The following is a 13,938-nucleotide window of genomic DNA, read 5'->3' as shown; positions in this document are numbered from 1 at the left end:
CTGGGATCTTGATGAAGCACTAATTCCCCTCTCAATGAAATCACCAAACTGTTGACGCGGTTTTTCGTCAACAGTGTATTAAGAAATAATAAGGTAGATTAGTGCTTAATAAACCGTAATGAAAAATAAATGAATTCACACAAGAACATAGAACTTTTACGTTGTTCAGTGGTTAATATCCACGTAGTCCACGAGTCTATATTATTGCTATTTCTCTCTCTATTTTGGCAAAGTTTTAGTATTACAAAATAATTGTCCCTTTTCTTGTCCAATATTCCAAGTACTTATAAGGCAATTCCCTTGACTGGTTTGGGTAACCGCGTGAGTCAATCACGTATTTACGTAATCATTACATTTAATTCAAATAATTCCTATTTATATTGGGATATGATTTTATCACAAGGTACATATACTCCTAATATCTGGGATACTAAATATGATAGCTTGGTCATAAATATGCGTATAAACGGATCCTGAGTCTCTGGGAATCCGCGGATATGCAATATTCTAGAACTGCCATGAGCTGGATATCAGCTCCAAGCTCATGCTTCAACAGCTTTTATAATATTCTGAGCTCACGCTTCACAGCCTTCGTGTTTGTAGCTCGGATTAAATCCAGCATGCCTAACACCATGCGTGACCACATGAAACTGGAGTTGCCCACGTGGATTATAAGAGAATTCCCGTGGTTTTCTCTCTGTATATTTATTTGCCAGTTGTACTCGAGCTAAGTGAATGAACTCGGGCTAAAATTAGGGTACAACAATTGTATATGATAAACCATCTAGGTCCTCTTGCTACTAGTCGAGGTAGGTTAAATCATCACTATAATCTACGATAATGATAAAAGTCTTGGGATTTATTTGCTGCCTAAGCAACTATATTTCTCAAGTGACTACAACATAAAACATATTCATACATATACACATAGCACATAAAAAAAACATAGCACATAAGCATAAAATAATACATATAATCTAACCTTTTTTCCTTACCAAAAACCAGGATATTGGAGACAAGAATGGGATTGAAAACTCCTAAAACCAAATAGTAAGAATCATAAGTTTTCTAAAGAAATGAAGATGAAGAGAAGATCTAAACCATCAAGATAGAAGCTTACCAAAAACCTTAAGTTTCAAGAAACTCAAACACCTTACCAAAAACCATTTTAACAAGTTAGGATTTCGAAGAAAATGAAAAGAATAAAGAGTAACTATAATGAACTAAACCTGAAGACAAAGAATACCTTAGATAGATTAGAACTTCGAGCTACACCTCAATACTGACATATCACTCTATCTTACTTCCCAAGTGTTTAGAAAATCTTAGATTGGAAGCTTTTAATCGTAAAAGCCTAGTATTTTCTCTCTAGAATAAACTTAGTAGCTTGGAGGCTCTGAAGAATGCTTGAATGATGAATGAAATGGTTGAGTGCAAGGTCCTATTTATAGAGTTCAAGCAGTGAAACTAACCCCCTTTAAAGTGAATAAATTTGAATTTTCTGTTCAACAGATACCTTGAACTCGGACAAAATCGTTCAAGTGCAAGTCCAATTTGTTGAGGACTGTTTTAAACTTGGATTCCATGGATTTTCAAACTACAATGAAGGAGCTGATATATCGCCCCCGCCCCCCCCCCCCCCCCCCCCCTTAGGCGATGTATCGCCTGCCCCTATATCTCGAGCCTCCATGGTTTCGTTCATGCGAAGTCACTGTGTTTTCTGTATCACCCATAGGCGATATATCGGTCCCTATAGTTGCGATATATCGGCATACGCTAATATTTTAAACACATTTTTGCACACTTTTAGCACACTTGATGTTTGTTAAAACAACTTTGACTTAATAAAACATGATCCTAACAGCTACTTGAAGGTTCTAGACCTTCTAGATCTATCATTTATTAATTTATTCTTCTAAAATTATTAAATCCTTAATAAACATTCATGTGACAATTGTCACTTTCTTAATCATTCTATCTAAACCTTAGGTTATAATGAATAATATTTCTAGGACCAACTATATTAATCAAAACTTATGTTAAAATTAATATTTCTAAACTATAGGTTAAACTTGTAAACTCCATAACTATTTATATTAGTTTCCAACTAAATCATGGCTTGAACCAATAATCACGAAAACTAAAATACTACAAGCTACTACTACTACTATCTAGCTAAGTAAAATTCCAAGACGCTACAATTCTCCCCTACTTATAAGAATTTCATCCCCGAAATTTATTTACCATACAATTTTGGATACCGTGCTCGGATATCTTCCTCCAACTACAATGTTGCCTCCCATTCTGTACTATTAATTCATAGGACCTTGACTATCGGAATACTCTTAGACCGTAATTCCTTCATCCCCTTCTCTAGGATACTAACTGGTAGTTCCTCGTAACTCATGTCTTTCTGAAGTACTAATGTATCATACTTGAAACATGAGATGGGTCTGACACATATCTACACAGCATCGAGATGTGAAACACATTGTGGCTATCTGCTAGAGTTAGCAGTAGGGATATTCTATATGCTACTAGTCCCACCTTGTCCAATATCTCAAAAGGACCTATAAATGGGGACTAAGTTTGCCTTTCTTCCCAAACCGCTTCACTCCTTTCATAGGAGACATTCTTAAAAAGACTTGATCTCTAACTTTGAATTCCACATCTCACCGCTTCGCATCCGCATAACTCTTTTGTGGACTCTGAGCAGCGAGCATACGTTTTCTAATCAACTCCACTGCGTCTTGAGCCTCTCTAACAACTTCGAGTCCAAGAAGTTGCCTTTCTCCTACCTCATCCCAATGTAATGGCGACCGACCCTTCCTTCCATAAAGTAACTCATAGGTTGCCATACTGATCGTTGCCTGGTAGCTATTATTGTAGGAGAACTCTATAAGTGGCAAATACTAACTCCATGACCCTCCGAAGTCTAGTACACAAGCGCCCAACATATGTTCTAAAATCTATACCTCGGACTGACTGTCGGTCTGAGGATGAAATGTCGTACTAAGACTTAGCTTGGTACCAATGGCTTGCTGCAAGCTTCCCCAAAATCTCGATGCAAACACCGATCCTCTATCGGATATTATGGTCACAGGGACTCCATGTAGTCGTACTATTTCTCGAACATTAATGTCTGCGTACTAGTCACCAGTGTACATAGTCTTGATAGGTAGGGAGTGAGCTGACTTGGTGAGTCTGTCTACCACAACACAAGATGAGTCGTGTTGCTTATTTGTTTGTGGTAATCCTATCGTGAAGTCCATGAATATGTCTTCCCACTTCCATTCTGGAATACTAAGCGGTTGCAATAAGCCTACGGGTCGCTGATGTTCCGCCTTCAATTGTTGGCATATAAGGCATTTGGACACATACTCGGCTACGTCTTTCTTCATTCCCGGCCACCAATATAATGCCTTAAGGTCGTGAGTCATCTTGGTCGACCCTGAGTAAACTGAGTATTGGGTAGTGTGTGCCTCTTCTAAAATATTCATCTTAATTCCGTGGTCATTTGGCAGGCATACCCGGCCCTTATATCTCAAGTACCCCTATCCTGATATAGAGAAATCTGTGGTCTTGCCTTCTCTCACTGCAGCCATATGCGATACTAATGTGTCATCATTCCCTTGCCTAATCCATATATCTTCTAATAAACTTGACTGGATGGAAAAGTTAGCTAGTTGACCCATGAATACTTCAATTCTTGCATTAATCAACTCTTGTTGAAGCAACTTTTCAATTTAGGATAATGCTCCCAGATTTCTGTAACTCTTCCAACTTAACGCATCTGCAACTACATTCTCTTTTTGTGGGTGGTATAGGATTTCGCAGTCATAATCCTTTACTAGTTCTAACAACCTGCACTGCCTCATGTTGAGCGCCTTCTATGTGAAGAAATATTTTAAGCTTTTGTGGTCCGTATAAATCTCACACCGTTCTCCATACAGATAGTGGTGCTAGATTTTCAATGCGAAGACCATCACTACCAACTCCATATTGTGTGTTGGATAGCGTTGCTCGTATTCCTTCTGCTGCCTTGAGGCGTAGGCTATTTTTTTGTCATTTTGCATCAGCACACAACCCAAACCTTGCATCGACGCATCACAGTATATTACAAACTTGTTGTTGGGTGTTGGTACACAAGGTACTGATGCTGAACATAATTTATCCTTGAGCAACTGGAAGCTTTCTTGACATTTTTCCATCCAGTTGAACTTTTGTTGTTTTTGGGTCAGGTTGGTAAGCAGAGTTGCTATCATAGAAAAGCCTTTTACAAATCTCTGATAATAGCCTGCTAGTCGGAGAAAACTTCTAACCTCTGATGCATTCTTAGGTCTTGGCCAATCCTTCACAGCCTCTACCTTAGCTGGGTCTACAACAACTTCATCTTTGGATAATATATGGCTGAGGAACGCCACATGCGATAGCCAAAATTCGTATTTCTTGAACTTGGCATAAAGTTGATGCTCCCTTAGTCATAGCATGGTTAATCTTAAATGTTCCTCGTGCTTGACTTCGTTCTTGGAGTACACCAAAATTTCGTCATTGAACACTACAACAAATTTGTCCAAGTAATCCGTGAAGACCCGATTCATTAAGTCCAGAAATGTGGCTGGAGCATTGGTAAGACCAAAAGACATAACTAGAAACTCGCAATGTCCATATCGAGTTCTAAAAGTTTTCTTTGGTATATCCTACTTCCGTACCTTGAGCTGGTGATAACCAGACCGTAAATCAATCTTTGAAAATATGGTCGCTCCTCGGAGTTGATCAGATAAGTCGTGGATCCGGGGTAGCGGGTACTTGTTCTGAATTGTCACCTTGTTCAACTCGCAGTAATCGATACACATCCATATGCTTCCATCCTTCTTTTTCACAAATAGAACCGGTGCTTCTATTGGCGAATGGCTCGATCTGATGAAACCCAAGTCTAAGAGTTCTTGTAACTACATTTTCAACTCCTTGAGTTTGGTGGGTGCCATCTAGTATGGTGCCTTTGAGATAGGCTCAGTTCCCAGTACTAGTTCGATTGTGAAGGCGGTAACCCTGGTAAGTCGTCAGGAAATATCTATAGAAATTCCTTTATAATGCGGACGTCTCCAACCTTTAATGGTATTTCTTATGCCACATCTGTGACGCTTGCTAAGAATGTGTGATATCCTTTCTCTTTAATCTTCTGAGCTTTGAGAGGTGAGATAAGAGGTCTTTGTAGTCTTGAAACCTTTCCCATAGAACATAGTTTCTGACCATTAGGAGTTTCGAACGTCACTTGCTTGCGTCTAAAGTCGATGGTTTCACCATGCTTTGCTAGCTGGTCCATGCCCAGTATTACGTTAAAGTCCTTGATCTCTAGTACTATCAGGTCTCCTTCTATTTCTGTGCCCAAGATTTTAATCGATACTCCTCGTACTATTCGAGATGATAGGAACGATTTCTCTAATTTCGTAACAAACCTAGTTCTAAATCTTTCACAAGATTTCTCTAATTTCTCTATCATTTCGAACGATTTATGCAAGTGTGTTGCTCCTGAATAAAACAATACTTAACATATATTATTGAGGATAGGGAGCTGACCTATGAAAACTTTGTTAATGGGTTCGGCTTCTCCATGGGTCAAGGCAAAGACTCTGGCTGGAACCATCTTGTTGTCCTTCTTTTCTTCTGTTTTTAGATGGAGACATTCCTTTTTCCGCTGACCTTCCTAGCCACAATTGAAACAACCCTTGGTGTTTGCACGACACTCCCCATGATTTCTTTTTCATAATTTGGAGTTGCTCGTGCTCTTTTGTCAACGCCGGCTTACCTATTGTCAGTATGCTTTCTTTTCTCCATATTATTGTTATGCTGGCTATTGTGGTGGGTTCGACCATTCTGAGTCTGACTCTGCTCCTTGGGTTCAAACTTGCTGGCCTCCTCCTTACTAACATTTGCTTGAAGCCTTTCCACCTCTATAGCCATTTCTAGAACATCGGCGTAAGAAGTTATTCCAGGATTTTCCAGCTTGACTCCCAACTCAATCTTGGGTCTAAGCCCCCTGGTGAACTTGGTTACCCTTAAGAAATCGGTTGGGACCAACTCTGGTGCAAACTTGGCTAAACGATCAAATTGTCGAGCGTACTTGACTACCGTCAAATTTCCCTACTTCAAACTGGCAAACTCTTCCACCCTCGTATCGATAACATCCGAGTTGTAATACTTTTTATGAAATAGCTCCACAAATCTAGCCCAAGTCATGGTGGTGACATTATGAGTCTGCTGTACCAAATCCCACCAGATTCTGGCATCCTTTTTCAGTAGAGAGGAAATGTAGGATATGCGATCTGCATTGCCGAGGTTCATGTGTGCTAGAATAGGCTCTACATTCCTGAGTCATTCTTCTAGCTTAAAGGGGTCAGTTGTCCCTTCAAAGTTTAGAGCGTATTGCTTACAGAAATGCTCGTAGATTGGCTCTATGTATTGAGCTAGACAAGGTGCGTAGTTTGCCATTGACCATCCCCCATATGGACGTACTTACTAGGGTGCTTGAGCCGATGGCTCTGGTTGCGGCTGAGATGGCGGCTGAAGCTGTGGTTAAGGTTGATGTTGAAGCTGTTGTCGTTGTTGTTGTAGCAGTTCTTCCACTTGTTGTTGTAACCGGATAATCTCAGTAGTATTATGAATTGTTGGTGGTGCATTTCTATTAGCAGTAGTATTGGTAGCACGCGTTCCCCTTCTTCGGACTGGAGGGGCTTCATAAGTCTCGTTGGCGGTGCTGGGGGCACTGTCGCTCGTGCATGCAGACCATCATAGCAACATGTTCAGTAAAGTTCTAACATTTGAGGAAACACGTTAGAACATACCCTAATAGGTTCTAATGAAAAACTTAGTCTAAGCAAACATAACTCGAACCTATAAGTTATGGTTTGTTATGAAAAATTATGTAAGCCTTATTTATAAATTAGGGTGTGTTTCTATTCTTAGACTATTAATCCATCTTTATTATTTTCTAAGTATGTTTCTAACCATCCTATATGACCTAATTCTCAGGCTCAAAACTCGTCGTTGTTCCAAAGTTAACCATATTCAGGGAGGGCTGGGATCAGTAAAATCGTTCCCACTACCCCTAAACTCTCAATAAAGAATGCGGTCAATTGATTTGTATCCACCCTCACTAAACTCAGTCATTATTTATTGAATTTATTCTAAATATAATATGATTGTAGAAAAAAAATCAAAATCATACATGTCATTAAAAAAAACACTTTATTCATTTGGAAAAATATTTTCACTAACTACGATCACAAATTCAAAATAAATAAAGAAACTATACTAATAATAATCTAGGGTAAAATTTCTAAAAATCAGGATCTTCTACATCTAACCCTTCATCTAACATATCATTATTTATTTCCTCATAATCATCATTACTATAAGCCTCGAAACTACCTCGGGGAATATTCAATAAGATATTATGCTTTTGTTCATTAGTGAATTGGAACTCAAACTTAGAGGTAAATGTAAGTATAAGAAAATAATATCTCATGGCTACTGGTAAATCATCTTCATCATCCATAGTCTCCCATAATTCTTCAAATTTTGAAACTAATGTAGGAAAATCCTTAAAAAGCCTAATTACTAGGACATATTGTTCCATGGCTCTCATCATAATTTGCCTAGCGATTTGAAGTTGAACTATCTCCTTGTGAAATATGACCAATCTTTGAGTGATTCTTTCTAGCACTCCTATTGTATCCCTTAGCTCTCTAACCCTTTTTAATGCCTTAATGGCTCAGATATAATGATAGGTCAATACTCCATTCATTTTGACTAAAATACCCCGACTGTAATGCCCCGACTAATTCTAAGACCTCTGGCAATTAAAACTATTAAGCATAACTACTATTTTGGAATACATACATAGGATAATAGAAACTTTGTTATAAAAATCCAAAATACGAGATCCCATAGTTATTACACAAAAAAAAAAAACCTTTAATCAATTGTTCAAATATTAGATACAAAAAAATAAATACATAAATTAGAAAGACTCAAAACATAAACTTCATCCTCAATCTTTTCTAGCAGTCCACCCATTCAGCCCTCTCCCAATGCACATGCCAAAGCTGCCATGAATCCATCCCTCCTTCCAAGCTCATTTTCCTACACCATTTAAAGTAAAAAGGAATGAGCCTAATGCCTAGCAAGGAAAATCTACTAAACATATAAAACATAGGACTAATAACCATAAAACATATGACGTAAACACGTAAATCATAAAACATAGCACTACAATATTAATGGCCATTGACTCATTGTTGTAGTATTCGAGGTAGGTTTAAACACAATATAGTATATGATAAACCATCTAGGTCCTCTTGCCACTAGTCGAGGTAGGTTAAATCATAACTATAATCTACGATAATGATAAAAATCTTGGGATTTATTTGCTATCTAAGAAACTATATTTCCCAAGTGACTACAACATAAAACATATTCATACATATATACATAGCACATAAACATAACATAGCACATAAGAATAACATAATACATACAATCTAACCTATTTTTCTTACCAAAAAATCGTGAAATTGGAGACAAGAATAGGATTGAAAACTCCTAAAACCAACCAAACAGTAAGAATCATAAGTTTTCTAAAGAAATGAAGACGAAGAGAAGATCTAATCCATCAAGAAAGAAGCTTATCAAAAACCTTAAGCTTCAAGAAACTCAAACACCTAACCAAAAGCCATTATAACAAGTTCAGATTTTGAAGAAAATGAAAAGAATAAGAGAAAATATAATGAACTAAACATGAAGATAAAGAATTCCTTAGATAGATTAGAACTTTGATCTACACCTCAATACCAAAATATCACTCTATCTTACTTCCAAAATGTTTAGAAAAGCTTAGAATGGAAAGCTTTTAATCCCAGAACCCTAGTGCTTTCTCTCTAGAATAAACTTAGCAGCTTGGAGGCTCTGAAGAATGCTTGAAGGATGCAAGGTCCTATTTATAGAGTTCAAGCAGTGAAGCTAACCCCTTTTAAAATGAATAATAATTGAATAAATTTGAATTTTCTGTTCAACAGATGCCCAGAACTCGGTCAAAAACATTCACTATAAAATACTATGAAAGAACATACAAAAACTTCAAATTATTATCTTGCAGGTGCACAACTTATGAATGATGTCCAGTATTTTGAAGGGGCACTTATGTGATTAAATTAATTTGAATACTATTTTTCCTAAATTACTATCTTTAAATGTAAGCTTAATATCTTTTTTGGATATTTATGTTTTTGCTTTATGTATCCCAATCAATTATATCAAGAATAAAACAAAATAATTAGTATTTAAAATTGGATTTATGTTAATGGTAAACTTATTCACATTGTATTTTTTATCAACTTTATGCATATTATTGTTGCTACCATTAGTGTATTATAAGAAAAGAAAAAAAAGGCAACACATTTAAATAGAATTAAACTATTGTAATTAACAACATTATTAAATAAATAGTATTATTAAAAAACTTTGATAAAAAAATCAAAATAATAAGTTTTTGTTAATATTATAAAATTGTTCATATAACGTTCAAAAGATGTCATGAAAAACATTAAAGATAACAATTGGAAACGTTGTTGTTGGTAATTATTATTTATATGCACAAAATTAGTGACGACAAACACAAAAATTTATGAGATCTTATTATGATATTTTTCAAATGTTATGATATTTTTTGGCAACAGTGTCACATAATATTTTGAAAATGCTATGAAATGCTTGAGACTTTTAATAAGATTGGATAACATAGCATTTGTAATAACGTTATAGTTTTTTAATGATAGTGTTTTAAAAACGTAATTAAATGGTACTTTTCTTGTAGTGCGCACCTCGCTAAATCAAGTCACCTTATGCCCACGTGAAATTTGACTTAGGGCCAAATGTTATACCCAAATTTTGACATTTCCACGTGGTGACCCGCGATGAAGGGGCAAGACACTACAGTCACCGTCACTCACCAGAAAGAGTGACCCTCATCATTCCCTCAATATGTAGGCAAAGGACTTCACCAACAAAAGTATGCTTCTCCCATTGCGAGAACCAATCAGCCCTTAGCCATCCAAGTCATCGCTAATCATAAGGACGAGGGGCTCCTCACCAATCCCCCATCGCCAACAACACTATCCGGTCGTCAGTGGGCCTCGTCGGTTGCCGATGGCTACCATTGCTCGCTAGTGGCCCTCGCCACCCAAGCCTTCTTCAAAACCAGAATGTGCCCTCAACCTCTTCATGCACAAGACACGTTGGATTACTATTTTTGGGGAGATAGAAACTTGTCTCCATTTGAGTGTCCCTGAAATTAGTTGGATTAGGAAACAACTTTCCACCGTCAGCTCTTCCCATATCTACAGCTATAGATACTGCAAATCAAAATGCAAAAATGGGAGAGAAAAAAGTCAGTAATTATTCATCTTCGAGAGAGCTCCTACTATCCATTGTTGTAAATGCCTCAAGAATAGAATCAAACTCAGTGTAACTGTTCTTGATGGTTTAAAGTTCATCATAAATACTACTGACTAAAGTGGATGTAGTAATCTTTTTGGGGTCAATCAACTATAAACCCATGTCTTTTTCATTTATTACCGCATTTTCTTCTCTTTCTTTGGTTCACTATTCACAACAGATATTCCACTATAGATTTAACACACAAAACAATTCTTCATTTATTACTTCGTGTAAGTTGACGAAAATAGCAGTCAACAAACGTAAATAAATAATTTAATTGTAATTTCTTTTCCTAATTAATACTTATAAATTTACAATTTACACACTAATCACAACCCCCAACCATCTTATTGCTAGTCTTTACTCTAGCAATTCAAGAGAAATGATAAGTGTCAACATAATATTACTAGGTTAAATTTTTTTAAAAAGTACCTAAGTATTAAAACAAAATATTAGTAATGAGACAAATAAGAGCTATAAAAATTACTTAGATGTAGAACTAGAGTTGTGAGTGTGTTCACCAAACTTTAACCATTCTTACCATAGACCATAGCACATAAAAGTCTTCAAAAAAATTTTGCCTAGTCTCAACTCCATTAACCTCAAAGGTATTTGAAATTTTTTAGGGAAGAGGAATTTCACTAATGAAGTTTGAAATAAAACAACGAGCACTCAAATGGATAAGTCATTTATAAGAATAATAGTTAAATGATCATTGAAACAAAGATAGGAAATAATATATAAGGACAAACCACCATAACAAGCATTTCAGTATTTTTTTAAAGAGAAATTTAAGAGCCATAAATAAATAAAATATGAATATAATACTTTTTTTTAATCAAGAGACAACATAATTGCAATATGATAGAATAGTTGCTCTTATATTCTTTTTTTCTACTTTTTTTCCACTTTTAAGAAAAATAATAACATAGGCTCTCTTCTATGGAAAAAGAATTATCCTTAAAAAAACCTTTCATGTCATACCACAAAAGCCTGTTGGGGTTTTATGCCCTATGTAAAACATATTTTCTATGTATCCTCAATTTGTTATCAATAAAGATTAGAAATCAGTTTTGACTTTGTCAATCACATTGCTCACTTGTGTATTTATATGATTATTTATTTAATATAAACATCTATTAAATCTAGAGAATATGGATGATTACAATAGTGACGTGGTCATAGCGGATTATAATTATGATTATTTGTTCAAATAAATTAGTCTTAAGATTAAGTCAGTGCACAAGATTTACACTAACTTGCTAATCTATGATATAATCTACTTACAAAATATGGTATAATGTTCTATCCATAATATTGGCCAAGCAGATAAGATCGGACATATTATGTTACATTGTACTGGACCGATATTGACTTTAGATATGTAACGTCCCAAAATTTCGTAATTAGGCTTAGGGCCTTGATTATGAGGCCAGGATGGCAATATATGGAATTAAGTGCTTATTTGTTATATTTAATTATAATTATGTGATTATATGACTAGTTCTGCATGTTTAAAGGTATTAAATATGCATGTGGGTCCGATTCTTATTAAAAGGGAAATTTGGATAATTTGGCCCGTTGCGGGCATAATTATATATCTATGTGCATACATGTGATATATGTGAGAGACCACATTATTATGTGGGTTACTCGGCACGAGGCAATCCTAGGGAGCAAGTTAGTGGGAATGTCACAACTGGCCTCAATACCTGACTCGGAGCGAGTTGAGGGGTATTTTAGGTATTAGGCATTTAATTTGGTTATCGGGTTATGGAAATGAATAATTGGAGAATATTTGAAATTAGTGAGTTCAGGAGGGAATATTGGGGAATTTGACCATTTTTCCCTCGAGGATGTTTTCGGTACCCCGAGCCTCGGGATTAGCTTAAGTCATTTAAGCCTAAGGAAACAAAAAGGAAACCTTCAGATATACAATAAACCTACTCTTTCTCTCTCCATTCACTCTCTTCCTCTCAAAAGCTTCTTCGGGATTGATATTGAAAAACTAAGGGGATTTGTGGCTAGAAACTACGGAATTGGAGGCTTGGGATTGGCTTTCAGATTGCTTGTGGCTAGAGGGTCTTCACTTACAGTTAAGGTAACCATTTGAACTCTCTTTTACAGTTGAATTTATATGTTTCCATGACTCTTTTAGTGTGCTCTTGAGGTGCTCTTGAATCATCTAGCTTATGAATTGAAATGGTGATTTAATGAGTTTTAGGACTAAATTTTTATTGGCTTTTGTTGCTGGGAACATGTTAGAACTATTGTGGTAATTGAATTATAGCTTTGGAGTGAATTTGAGTTAGTATGGATTGGATTTGGCTGCTGAAAATGGATGAATTCCTGGGTTCGAGGGGCCAAGTCACGACTGTGTTCTTGTGAAGTTGCGACTTTACTTGAGCCCAGGGCCTTGGGGAAGCCTTTGCCTGAGGGGTACGCCGCAACCCGTTAGGGAAAGTCGCAGCCCATGCCCCTTGACAAAGGGGAGGAGGTTGCTTATAGGAGGGGCACGTCGTGATCCACAGGGCCAGGTCGTGGCCTGTCTGGGCATTTTGGCCTTGGGGAGTTTGTTTTAAAAGGGAACCTTTTTCTTAGGGCTCGGGATCAATTCCACTACCCAATTTAGTGGAACTAGAGGCCTCGAAGGCTAGGGCTCGGTCCGGAAGCCTTTATTTGATCGTTGTTGATGGAATTCTTTTTTATGGTTATGACTACGTTACCGCTAGGGGCTCGGAACCAGGATCGTGCTCGAGGGTCATTCTTACTTACGCTTACAGGACTTGAGGTAAGAAAACTTCACCCAATACGTGTTATATGTGATTAGGGCTTGGCCCGACTGTTGTCAATTATCTTGCCTAAGACTTGGGCCCTGAGGACATTTATATTTAAGCTTTTGCTTCACATGTTGGTTGATATTATCTTAAGTTCTTTATTTTTATTATATGCATTGCGTGGTTAGGGCATGAGGCCCCATTAAATAAGTATGACCAGTATCGTAAGAATGGTTATTCGATGGTGTTATGTGATTAACATGCATGCGTTCTTTGTTGTTAGGATATGCATATCCATAACTATTTCTGTATTGTGGTATGTATTCCTGGATTAGGGCTTGACTCATTAGTCAAGGATGGCAATAGCACGCTACGCACTAGCCAAAAGGCTTAGGCCTGAACCAGCAACATATTATTACATTGGCCGACCCTATGGTCGATGAAACATTAAAGCATCAGGTACGTTGGACTAGCTCTATGGCTAGTTACTCATGGCTAAGGGCAAAGGCCCAGGTGAATCTATGGTCATGTAGCTTGGGCATAGGGCCCCGAGATTGACTCTATAGTCAATTTTTTAGGGTAGCGGCCCCGAATTGGTTCAATGAACACTTATTTGTAACTGGATGATGTTATGTGTAGGTTATTACTGCTGGACGTGCTAGAT

Source organism: Humulus lupulus, chromosome 3, assembly GCF_963169125.1.
Source record: "Humulus lupulus chromosome 3, drHumLupu1.1, whole genome shotgun sequence".
Taxonomy (NCBI): Eukaryota; Viridiplantae; Streptophyta; class Magnoliopsida; order Rosales; family Cannabaceae; genus Humulus; species Humulus lupulus.
Note: the sequence above shows the minus strand (reverse complement) of the source record.